General features: G+C 46.6%; 1 protein-coding gene across 1 annotated transcript in view; it reads left to right on the forward strand.

Moving 5' to 3' along the window:
- Positions 1–4,266, forward strand: part of LOC141103784 (protein wntless homolog B-like) — a 96,977-nt gene extending 92,711 nt beyond the window's left edge. The window contains exon 15 of the mRNA XM_073593765.1: positions 2,776–4,266. The gene's annotated coding sequence lies outside the window, so the exon portion shown is untranslated. The remainder of the gene's footprint in view (positions 1–2,775) is intronic.
- Positions 4,267–10,750: the final 6,484 nt, after the last annotated feature.

The raw sequence follows: 10,750 nt of genomic DNA on the forward strand, positions 1-10,750 counted from the left end.
AGGCTGGTTGCTAGGCTAGGGCCGCCCCGCGTCTAGCAACGTCGGCTGAGGGCTGACACGTGGGCAGTCAGTGTGGGCAGTGCACCTGCACCCTACGGCTGAGAGCAGCGTGCGCGCCTTCGAGAACGAGAGAGCAGCCAGCACAGCCACAGAGTGACACCACGCCAGTGACCAGACAGAGCCTGAGCCACAGTCATTCACTGCTGGTAAGGATCATCCTCCAGACTGTGCCCAGTCACTCAGTGCCAGTCCCGGGCCCGGGCCGCCACCGTCTACTCCCGCATCCGCCCTCCGCTGCTCTGCAGCAGCACATTGCCATTTCCCACGAGGTCTGCAAGTTTGCCGCCTTCAGTGCCAGACATTGACAAACTTCCAGGACCAGGACAGGAGGTTAGTGTACTGTGTTACACTCACACACACTTTGTTACAGTGAGCATGCTCCCTGTCCGTTCTGCTGCTGTCTGCCCCCCTCCGTTCTGCTGCTGTCCCCCTCCGTTCTGCTGCTGTCCCCCTCCATTCTGCTGCTGTCCCCCTCCATTCTGCTGCTGTCCCCCTCCATTCTGCTGCTGCCCCCCTCCATTCTTCCTCCGTGTCCCCCTCCATTCTGCCGCTGTCCCCCTCCGTTCTTCCTCCGTGTCCCCCTCTGTTCTGCCGCTGTCCCCCTCCGTTCTTCCTCCGTGTCCCCCTCTGTTCTGCCGCTGTCCCCCTCCGTTCTTCCTCCGTGTCCCCCTCTGTTCTGCCGCTGTCCCCCTCCGTTCTTCCTCCGTGTCCCCCTCTGTTCTGCCGCTGTCCCCCTCCGTTCTTCCTCCGTGCCCCCTCCGTTCTGCTGTCCATACCACCTGTCTAAACTGGTTACCACTGTTTGTTTTTTTTTCCCAAAAAAATTGGCAAAAAAAGTATCAAAAACCATCTTTTTGGGGCGGGTGCGGAGGGGGGGGAGGCGTGTCCCTGAATGGCAGTTTGGAAATGTGGTCATCCTACTCAGCAGCCCTCAAGAGGGTACCGCTACATATACGTGATTCTGCATTTCCGGGTAGGGATTTGTGCTGTGATTCGTCACAGCACATGCCGATCACCGGTCCTGCCCAGTGACTGACCGGCACCCTGAGTCTCACAGAACACAGCTATGTGAGTATAAACAGGGGATCTGAGTGACAGGGGATCTAGTTGGTTTTTCATTCCCTGCCAAACAGGGAATGGAAACAACTGGATACCCAGTAAAAGCAGCACATAGTACACACATAAACACTTGTTAGGAACATAGATAACCACTTGATCGCCCTAGATGTTAAAGTGGTTGTAAACCCTTTTTTGTTGACTTTTACCTATAGGTAAGCCTAGAATAAGGCTTACCTATATATAGGTAGTGGAAATATCTCCTAAACGTGCGCCGTTTAGGAGATATTTCACTTGTACTGCGCCAGTGCCGCCATTGGCGCATGCGCCGTGAAGAAACGGACCACCGTTCCGTTTCTTCCCCCAGCATGTGCCGTGACTGACTCACAGAGCCGGAGTCCGTGGCCCCGGAAGGAAGAGGAGCGAAGATGGACGCGGCCTCCTCAGGGGACAGAGCGGGCTTCGTTTGCAGATAAGTGTCATATAATGGGCTAGTATGTGATGCATACTAGCCCATTATGCTTTTTATTTGCAGGCCTTGCGGTGAGCAATAGAGGAGGTAAAACCCATCGGGGTTTGCTTCCTCTTTAACCTCTTCCTGCCCAGTGTCATTAGTACAGTGACAATGCATATTATTAGCATTGATCACTGTAATAATGGCACTGGTGATGTCAGTGGCAGTTAGTTCCCACAAAGTGTCAGATTGGCTGCCGCACTATTGCAGTCCTATTATAAGTCGCTGATCGCCGCCATTACTCGTTTAAAAAAAGAATACAGTTTGTCCAAAATGTATTAAGAGATTTTATCTTTTTATGGGATATGTTTTACAAAAAATAAAAGTATGGGACTTTGAGTGAGGCAGGCTGTACCACAATGTAGAAGTAAATCCATTTATTAACAAGGGTAAAAAATATGCATAGAATATACATGAAGGGTAAATGTTCGAAGCATGCAAAACAACATGAGTATCAAGTAAACTAAACTTGAAAAATAGTGCATAAATAAGACCATAGTATAAAACATTGGTACCATAACATGGGAGCAGATATACAAGATACATGAATGTGAATGTAAAAAATGGGGACTGCATCCTTTGAATCTCGACGTGTTTCATCAATAATCTGACTCATCAGGAGCCAGTGCTAGAATGTCTGTAATTAAATATAAAATGGTCTTAATAAGAACCCATGTTATGGGAAAGTTATTTACAAAAAATAGATGGTCTAATCCACAAACTTACATCCCATTATAAGTTCAACCTGAGCGATACTGGTGTGCACGAGTGGACATACAAGTCTCCCTGGGAGCTGAGGTGTTTGGATCCGCCAGACCGGTGTGTTCTGGCAAGGGGGCTGTGGGTTGTTTTTTTTTTTTTATTGTTTTTTTTGTGTTTTTTTTTCGCTCAGCCCGCTGGGTTCAACGAAAAAAAAACTGTTTACCAGGCTTTAACAAGCACTTAACCCATACAGTTTAGCGGGCCACACCTCAGTAGTTTGTGTGTGGGTTTTTTTTTTCTCCTGCCTGGAGTGGGGCTTTAAAGGAACCTCGGAATTGATTGTGGTATGTGCCATACACTTCCCTCAAATCATGACAAAAGATTGTTTCTTATATTTATGGTCATCATTTGTATAATTATTTATACTTTGTCTTATGTTACAGCTGGATTAATATGTGGTGGTCCCACATTATCCCCTGAGGAAGCCATCATTGGCGAAACATGTTGGGACTCAACATCTATCTGTGACCACCTTCTTTTCTTGGGATACCAGCAACCCATTACATGTATTATGTATATGCTCTATATTGGTTTTAATTGGAATTTTCTCTTCCTTTTTACCTTTTTTTTTTTTTTGTACTAATAAAGATATTATATTTTTTTACTATCCAATTCTCTATGTACCATTTGTTACAAGCACCGCAATAATCCCAATCCTCCATTTTCCTGATCTTTGCTATACGGGATGAGGTGCATGATATTCTAGAGCCACTCAGATTATTTTCTACTGTCTACAAAATTAACTTCTCTTTTTTGGCCCCTTCCCCTGGCCTAACCTGACCAACCCTCCTTCTCCATACTTACCTACTGCTAATGACTGTGGCCTACACTGTTTACATCCAGCGCTACAGGTCTTCATTGCACATTACAGCTCTGTAGACTTCTACAAGACCGTCTTGGATCGTCTCTGGCCTTCCAGGCATGGTCAGGTTGGTGAAGACTTGTGGCACCCACAAATGTTGCACCCTCTTAGGTAGGTGCTGAGGAGAGAGCATAGTTTTGGGTCTCTCTGCATACCAGGGAGGCTGCTAGGTAAATTTAGGTGTTCTCTGCCTACCAGGGAGCAGTGATCCATTAATAGGGTCTGCTCGTTGTGCTCAGATGCTGCTCATGTTGTCTGCCTGTTTCACACTGGTCCAATAGGATGAGGCCTATTGGACAGTGGGAGGAAACCTGACAAATGAAGGCATAGGCATAGTTACAGCTAGAAAAACAAAGAAAAAACTGCGCTATACCATGAATAATATATGCATAAAAATAAATTAATGCAAATAGAAAGGATATGAGAAAACATCAAATCTAAATATATACATTAAGATTATATAGCAAAATACATAAGACAGAAATTCAAAGAATATTCTGAATAATATTAAATGCATATAAATCAATAGTGCCAAAATAAAAAATTGGTGAAAAACCATAAATAGTGATGATATATTATCATGTAGCAAAGTCAATAGACCAGAAAATCGGAAAATCTTCAAGGGGAATGGGAAGAGTCCCCTGATAGCTCTTCATAGGGACCAATGTGGAAAGGTAGGAAATTGAAAACACCCCTCGCAGTGATCCTCCACCACCTAAATTACACGCTTACCAGATTGCAAGCTCAACAGGCTCGTAGACAGACCAAAGACCGGGTAGGCAGTAGGCAATAAAGCACCCCTCTATGCAGCGTGGCAGGTAATGGGCAAACTGGGCACATATAGGACCTCAAATCCAGATATCCAACCAGCAATAGGGCATCCCTCTAGCAGCGAAGCTGCGGGCATGTATTGGAAGGTACCGCAACCCAAATCACGGACATAAGGGCAAAGAAAAAGTGGCCACAGTGTAACTCCGATAAAGCAATTTATTTGTATAAGGTAAAAAACTTACAGAATAGCAGTTAAAAAGAGCGAATTCACTGGCCGGCTGGCGAACGCCCATTCAGGATGAGATGCGATGACGTCAGAACATCAACCTCCCGACGTACGTTTCGTCCGTAACTGACGTCGTCTGGGGAACTGTTCCCCAGATAACGTCTGTTACAGACGAAACGTCTTGCTTTATCGGAGTTACACTATGGCCACTTTTTCTTTGCCCTTATGTCCGTGATTTGGGTTGCTGTACCTTCCAATACATGCCCGCAGCTGCGCTGCTAGAGGGATGCCCTATTGTTGGCTGGATATCTGGATTTGAGGTCCTATATGTGCCCGGTTTGCCCATTACCTGCCACGCTGCATAGAGGGATGCTTTATTGCCTACTGCCTACCCGGTCTTTGGTCTGTCTACGAGCCTGTTGAGCTTGCAATCTGGTAAGCGTGTAATTTAGGTGGTGGAGGATCACTGCGAGGGGTGTTTTCAATTTCCTAACTTTCCACATTTATCCCTATGAAGAGCTATCAGGGGACTCTTCCCATTCCCCTTGAAGATTTTCCGATTTTCTGGTCTATGGACTTTGCTACATGATATTAATATATCATCACTATTTATGGTTTTTCACCAATTTTTGATTTTGGCACTATTGATTTATATGCACTTAATATTATTCAGAATATTCTTTGAATTTCTGTCTTATGTATTTTGCTATATAATCTTGATGTATATATTTATATTTGATGTTTTCTCATATCCTTTCTATTTGCATTAATTTATTTTTATGCATATATTATTCATGGTATAGTGCAGTTTTTTTCTTTGTTTTTCTGTAATGTTGTGCATATTGCACAGTTGAACTGCAGCTTTCTTAGGGGTCTTTTTTGTAAGCGCAGTGTTTTTTTTGTTTTTTACTATAGTTACAGCTAGGGTTGCCACCTGTCCAGGATTCACCCGGACAGTGCGGGTTTAGAATCATGCGTTCAGGTTTCAGACTGTCAGAAACATTATTTAGACTCAAGGACCGCCTCACTCATAGTCACTACCATCACTCGTTGCCATTGAACCGTTCCCCAGGTACGTTTTCTTGTGGCAAATGCGATAAATGTCGCTTTCTTTCCAACAATAACACTGTGTAACTGCCTGATGGACGAGTTCATTCAATTAAGTATAGAGTAACATGCCAGACTGTAGGTGTCATCGATCTTATGCAGTGTATATGCAATTGTTTTTATATTTGGAAAACCAAACGCCCATTCCATAAGAGAATCAACGACCGTATCTCTCTTAAAAAACGTAGGATGGAAACACCAATGAGCTGCCATGTTGGACTATTTCATGGGTTTAGTTTAGACACAATCAAGTTGATGGCCCTTGAACATATCCCCCCTGATGGTAGAGGGGGGAGCAATGACCAAAAACTCTTACAACTAGAGTCACGCTGGATATATTTGTTATCTACAAACCTTTTCTGTAGCATTCTCAGTATCTGCCCCTGGCTTCTTGTTCCTGCTGTTTCTTTCTTCCCTTCCTTCTCCCCCCCCCTTTTTTTCCCCCCCTCCACCCCATTTCTTTCCTCCCCTTCTCCCCATTTCCTAGTCTTTGTCATACCTATGGTCATCAATAACCTTCCCCTCACCATCCATCCCCCTTAGTTATAGTTTGGCCCAAAATAAATAAATTGGATATTTTCGACTGTGTTGAAAACGTCTTTGAGAGTAAGAGTAATGGTAAAGCTATCGTGCTCAATGATAATTATGGTGAAGTTGGAATATATGCAGCCTTAATTTTCATAATTGTAGTCATTTTTAACAGTTTGTGATTCTGTCTGTCTTATTCTATTCATTTTTCGAGTTATTGTGTTCTTCCTTGATTGTATTTGATATATATATAAACATTTTTTTTCTCTTTTGTAAATGCATGTGCATCTTCCTGTCTTATGCGCTGCCTTCCGGGGTCCAGTCACATCTTATTATCGGTTCGCCATGTCATCCTTTTCATGGGGGGGGGGATGCTGTCGCCCACCTTGGCTCTCATGCGCATTTTTGGGTGACCGTATGGACACCCAGGGTGTTCCTGTCCCTTCAGCAGGGCACCCGATTCACTGTGCTGACATGTGTCGCCTGTCCTGGCCTCTTTATCTCATATTGTCTCTAGAGACGTGAGATTTCCCCCGTTTACCACCAGAGGGAGCTCCCCGTCTTGTCGGTGTCTTCCGGACCTTAGGACCCGGCGGCAGACTGGGGAGTAAGCAGTCATGACGATGCTTGCACCTGTGCAGCCCAGTCCATGGTCCGCTTCCGGTATCAGTACCGGATGGATGGTATTTAAAGCCGCTGTTAGAAGTCAGTTCATGCTGCAGGAACCAAGGGACCCATGCACTTCAATCTCTCCACTCAGGTATTTACATAAGTAGCTTTTTTGTGTTAAATTCATCATGCCCGTTACCACTCTGTGCCACTTAATGCTTATACTGAAGGACATTGTCCTCTTCACTGCTGACACTTAGCAGCAGGTATTACATAGTGTGTTTTGTGCTTTATTCAGGCATTCCTTTAACCACTACGCATCCGCGCTAAGGCTGAATGACGGACCTGAATTTCCGGGAGGCCGTCATATGACGGCCTCCCCTGTGCACGCTCCCTGCGCGCGCCGTGATCACCGAGTCACTGAGACTCGGCTGATCACCGATCCGAGTAAGGGACCGGTCCCGGCCCCTTACCATGTGATCAGCTGTCAGCCAATGACAGCTGATCACATGATGTAAACAAAAGATCGGTAATCGTTTTTTTTTTTTTACTCACGCTGACAGCACGAGTAGGAAAAAAGCCGATCACCGGCTCGGATGTCAGGGACATCGGTCCCCAAGTGGAAGAGGCACATCTGCCTCATCAGTGCCACCTAACAGTGCCACCTAACAGTGCCCACACGTGCCACCTATCAATGCCCACAAGTGCCACCTAATGCCATCAAGTGCCACCTATCAATGCCCACTTGTAGTGCCAATCAGTGCCACCTGCCAGTGCTGCCCATCAGTGCCCATCACTGCTGCCTATCAGTGCCCATCACTACCACCTCATCAGCGTACATCAATGGAGAAAAAATGGAGAAGGAGAAAGGAGAAAAATGACCCGTTTTAAATTTTTTATAAAAAAATTAAATTTTTTTTTAAAAATTCAGTTTTTTACATTTTTTTTACCACCAAATGAAAGCTCTATTTGTGGTGAAAAAATGATAAAAATTTCATTTGGGTACAGTGTTGTATGACCGCGCAATTGTCATCCAAAGTGCGTCAGCGCTGAAAGCTGAAAATTGGTCTGGATAGGAGGGGGGTTTAAGTGCCCAGTAAGCAAGTGGTTAAAGTGATCTGTATCCTTGGAGGTGTGTGGTCCCTGGCATTAAGCCAGCTGCCCTATCAGCCCCTGTGAGTGTTAACCCCTATTATTCATTGTGTGCCATGATGATGTGAAGGTTATTTCCAGCTTACCCTCACACATTAGGACATTATCGTTTCCTTTTATATATTTTAGCTGGCCTTTTTGTGCCATCTACGCTCACCTTCAGCGCAGGGCTCCCTCGGTACGGCGGTAGCATTTTTCTATCCTGGCAGACCTACCCTGCTCTCCCCCTTTTTCCCCCCCGTTCTATGAGGTACAGGTAGGCAATCGCATTATGACAGTTAAGATGCACATGCATGTAATTTAAGCAAATAAATTCATTTTCTCTGTATTTATGTTGTGTTCTAACCATTGTCATATGTTTTTCACTAGAAGGCAGTGTACTCTGCATGTGACCAGCATCCACTGAGGAAGCCCGACGGATGGGCGAAACATGTTGGGAAGTACATTGTTTATGCTGTGTTACTGCATCTGCAGTTAAATACATGTGGCACTTCCATATATAAATCTCCTCCTTTTTATATTTTGATATGAAAAATATTTTATTGTATTTTCTTAATAAAGTAAAAGTCTTTTTATACAAAAATATTTGATACTTATTCAACTTGCACCTTAAAAATCCCCACTCTTTTTGGTTCTAAACATTATTTAGACTGGACTATGGCTTCCCAGCAGGGTTGCTGGCTGTAGTTGTCTAAGCTGAGAGTGTCTGTTACACTCTCTTTCACACTGCCCAAAGCCACCACTATCAAACCCCCCCCCCAAACACACACAGACTGGAGAGGAGAGAGGGCTCGATCTGAACCTCTTCCCCCCCCCCCCCCCCCCCCCCATCCCTACCCAGGGGACTGGTGTAAGGATTTTTGACACCCTAGGCGAAACCTCATTTTGCCGCTCCCCCCATGGCTCCGCTCCTGTGGATCTGGCGCTATACAGGAAGCATCGGCTCTGCTTCCTCTAGTGCCGGCTCCATTCTTCACACTGATGCTCGGGGATGGCGAGTCGAGAACCCGCAATCTGGGCTTGCCGACCCGCCATCCCAGAGCAGGAGGTGGCGAGCCACATCAGAGGGCCAGCAGTTGGGCACCCCTGCTGTAAGGAATGCATTGTGTGTAAGGCAGAGCTGGCTGTACTGGGATGATCACCAGATAGTCTCTGAGAGAGACAGACAGGCCGGTCATTGATGATCATAGAGGCGCGCAGCGGCAGGGGATGTTTGCTTCCATTCTGTATACATATCTTCCAGGCTCCAGTCCTGTGCTGCGCCTTTAATTACACTATCGGTCGGACGGAGCGGCTGCCTGAGACTGAGTTACATGCTGCAGCCTGCAGAGCATGCAGACCCAGAGGGAAAGCAGTGGCTGGGCACCCTAGGTGGCAGTGTGCCCTAGGCGGCTGCCTAGTGTGCCTAGTGGTAGCACCGGCCCTGCCCCTACCCCTCTGTGTCTGCCCACACTCCAATCCCCGGCGCTGTGCCTCAGAAAAGGAAAGTAGGGGCCGGAAATTTGAAGTCCAGCAGCCTCAGATACATCTGGATGAGAGGTGCTGACTGCCAAGGGGTGAGTGAGCTCACCATCCATCTCTGTCTGTGACTGAAGTCTCCCCCTTCTCTCTCCTGCCTCTGAGTGAGTACGCTAAGGCAAAGTAAGTAAGTAAGGCGAGTTCCCCTTTACACCAGAGGCCACAGTGTTTCCCCTTACATCAGAGTCTTCTCCATACAACAGAGTTCCCAGTGTTCCCCCTTAAATCAAGGTTCCCAGAGCATCCCTTATTTCAGAGTCCCCAGAGTTCTCCCTTACATCAGAGTCTGCAGAGTCCCCCCTTACAGTGAAAGGGAACTCTGCGAGTTCAGATAAAAAAGGGCAACTCTGTGTGATGTAATGGGGGACTCTTGTTATTAACTTCATATGATTAGAAATGTTATTTAATAGCAAAATGTATGTATACTTTATACTATAAAAGCTAAAGTGTTCGGGTTTGACTTGAAGAAATGGTTGCAACCCTAGTTACAGCCGCGGCCATTGGCAGAAGCAGGTGCCTCAGGGCATTATGGATGACTGTATATATGCCTAGGGCACATGTGCTCGGGGGGTCTTCGGCTGGAGAGCTGGTGGTGCCCCTCCTCTGTACAGGCTGCCATGCGGCCTCAGGTGGTCGACCTGAGGGCCAGAATTGAGGAAGCTGCAACCCACATGTCCTCTTAGAGCTGACTAGGAGGGAGAAGCATCTAGAAGGATCTGTTACTGGTTACTGTGAGTACAGATCTGTGTCTAAGGGTCTGTTCTGTGAGGATTAGAGAAGTCAGGGGACGGGTGTCAGCTAAAAGGGGTGTGTCCTGAAGAAAAGTGGTACATGGAGCAAGCAAAGGACTTATCTTCGCACACGGCCATAGCGTGGTCTAGTAGAGAATCTGCTATCCGGATCAATTTATTGGGGTCAAGTGAGAGTTGTCATCACCTGTGCATAGTTCAGGTTGGAGTATCCCACTAATCCCTTCTCCTATCCAAGTTCTACCAATAAATACAAAAAAATAACCCAACTACCGTAGACTGATTATTGGATAACGAGCAGAAGAGTGTGCGGGTGTAGTGTGAAAATCCCCAAGTGTCTGGCTGCAGGAAAATCAGAGGGAGGCCCGGGGAAGACTTTACTCGGCAATCTCTACAGGGGCAGTGCCATATTAGAATCATTTTTACATTTCAGAATGGGGTGCCTTGAGACGGTCCATGATTTTAACCACTTGCCGACCAGCCGCTGTCATTATACTGCGGCAGGTCGGCACGATCCCGCGAACCGTCATAGCTATATGTCGGTCCCTTCAAGCGGGATAGAGCAGGCACGCCCGCTGCACAGCGAGGGGGGGGGGGGGGGGGGGCGATGCTCATGACCTGCGGTCGCGATGGCTGCCGACCAGGAGCGATCGCGGGCACGAGAGGCAGAACAGGGACGTGTTCCTACGAGCTAGGAACCACGATCTCTCATCTCCTATAGTCAGTCCCATCCTCCCACAGTTAGAACACACACATAGGGAACACAGTTAACCCCTTGATCGCCCCCTAGTGTTAACCCCTTCCCTGCCAGTGACATTTATACAGTAATCGCTGCA

Source organism: Aquarana catesbeiana, linkage group LG07 (assembly GCF_042186555.1).
Source record: "Aquarana catesbeiana isolate 2022-GZ linkage group LG07, ASM4218655v1, whole genome shotgun sequence".
Classification (NCBI taxonomy): Eukaryota; Metazoa; Chordata; class Amphibia; order Anura; family Ranidae; genus Aquarana; species Aquarana catesbeiana.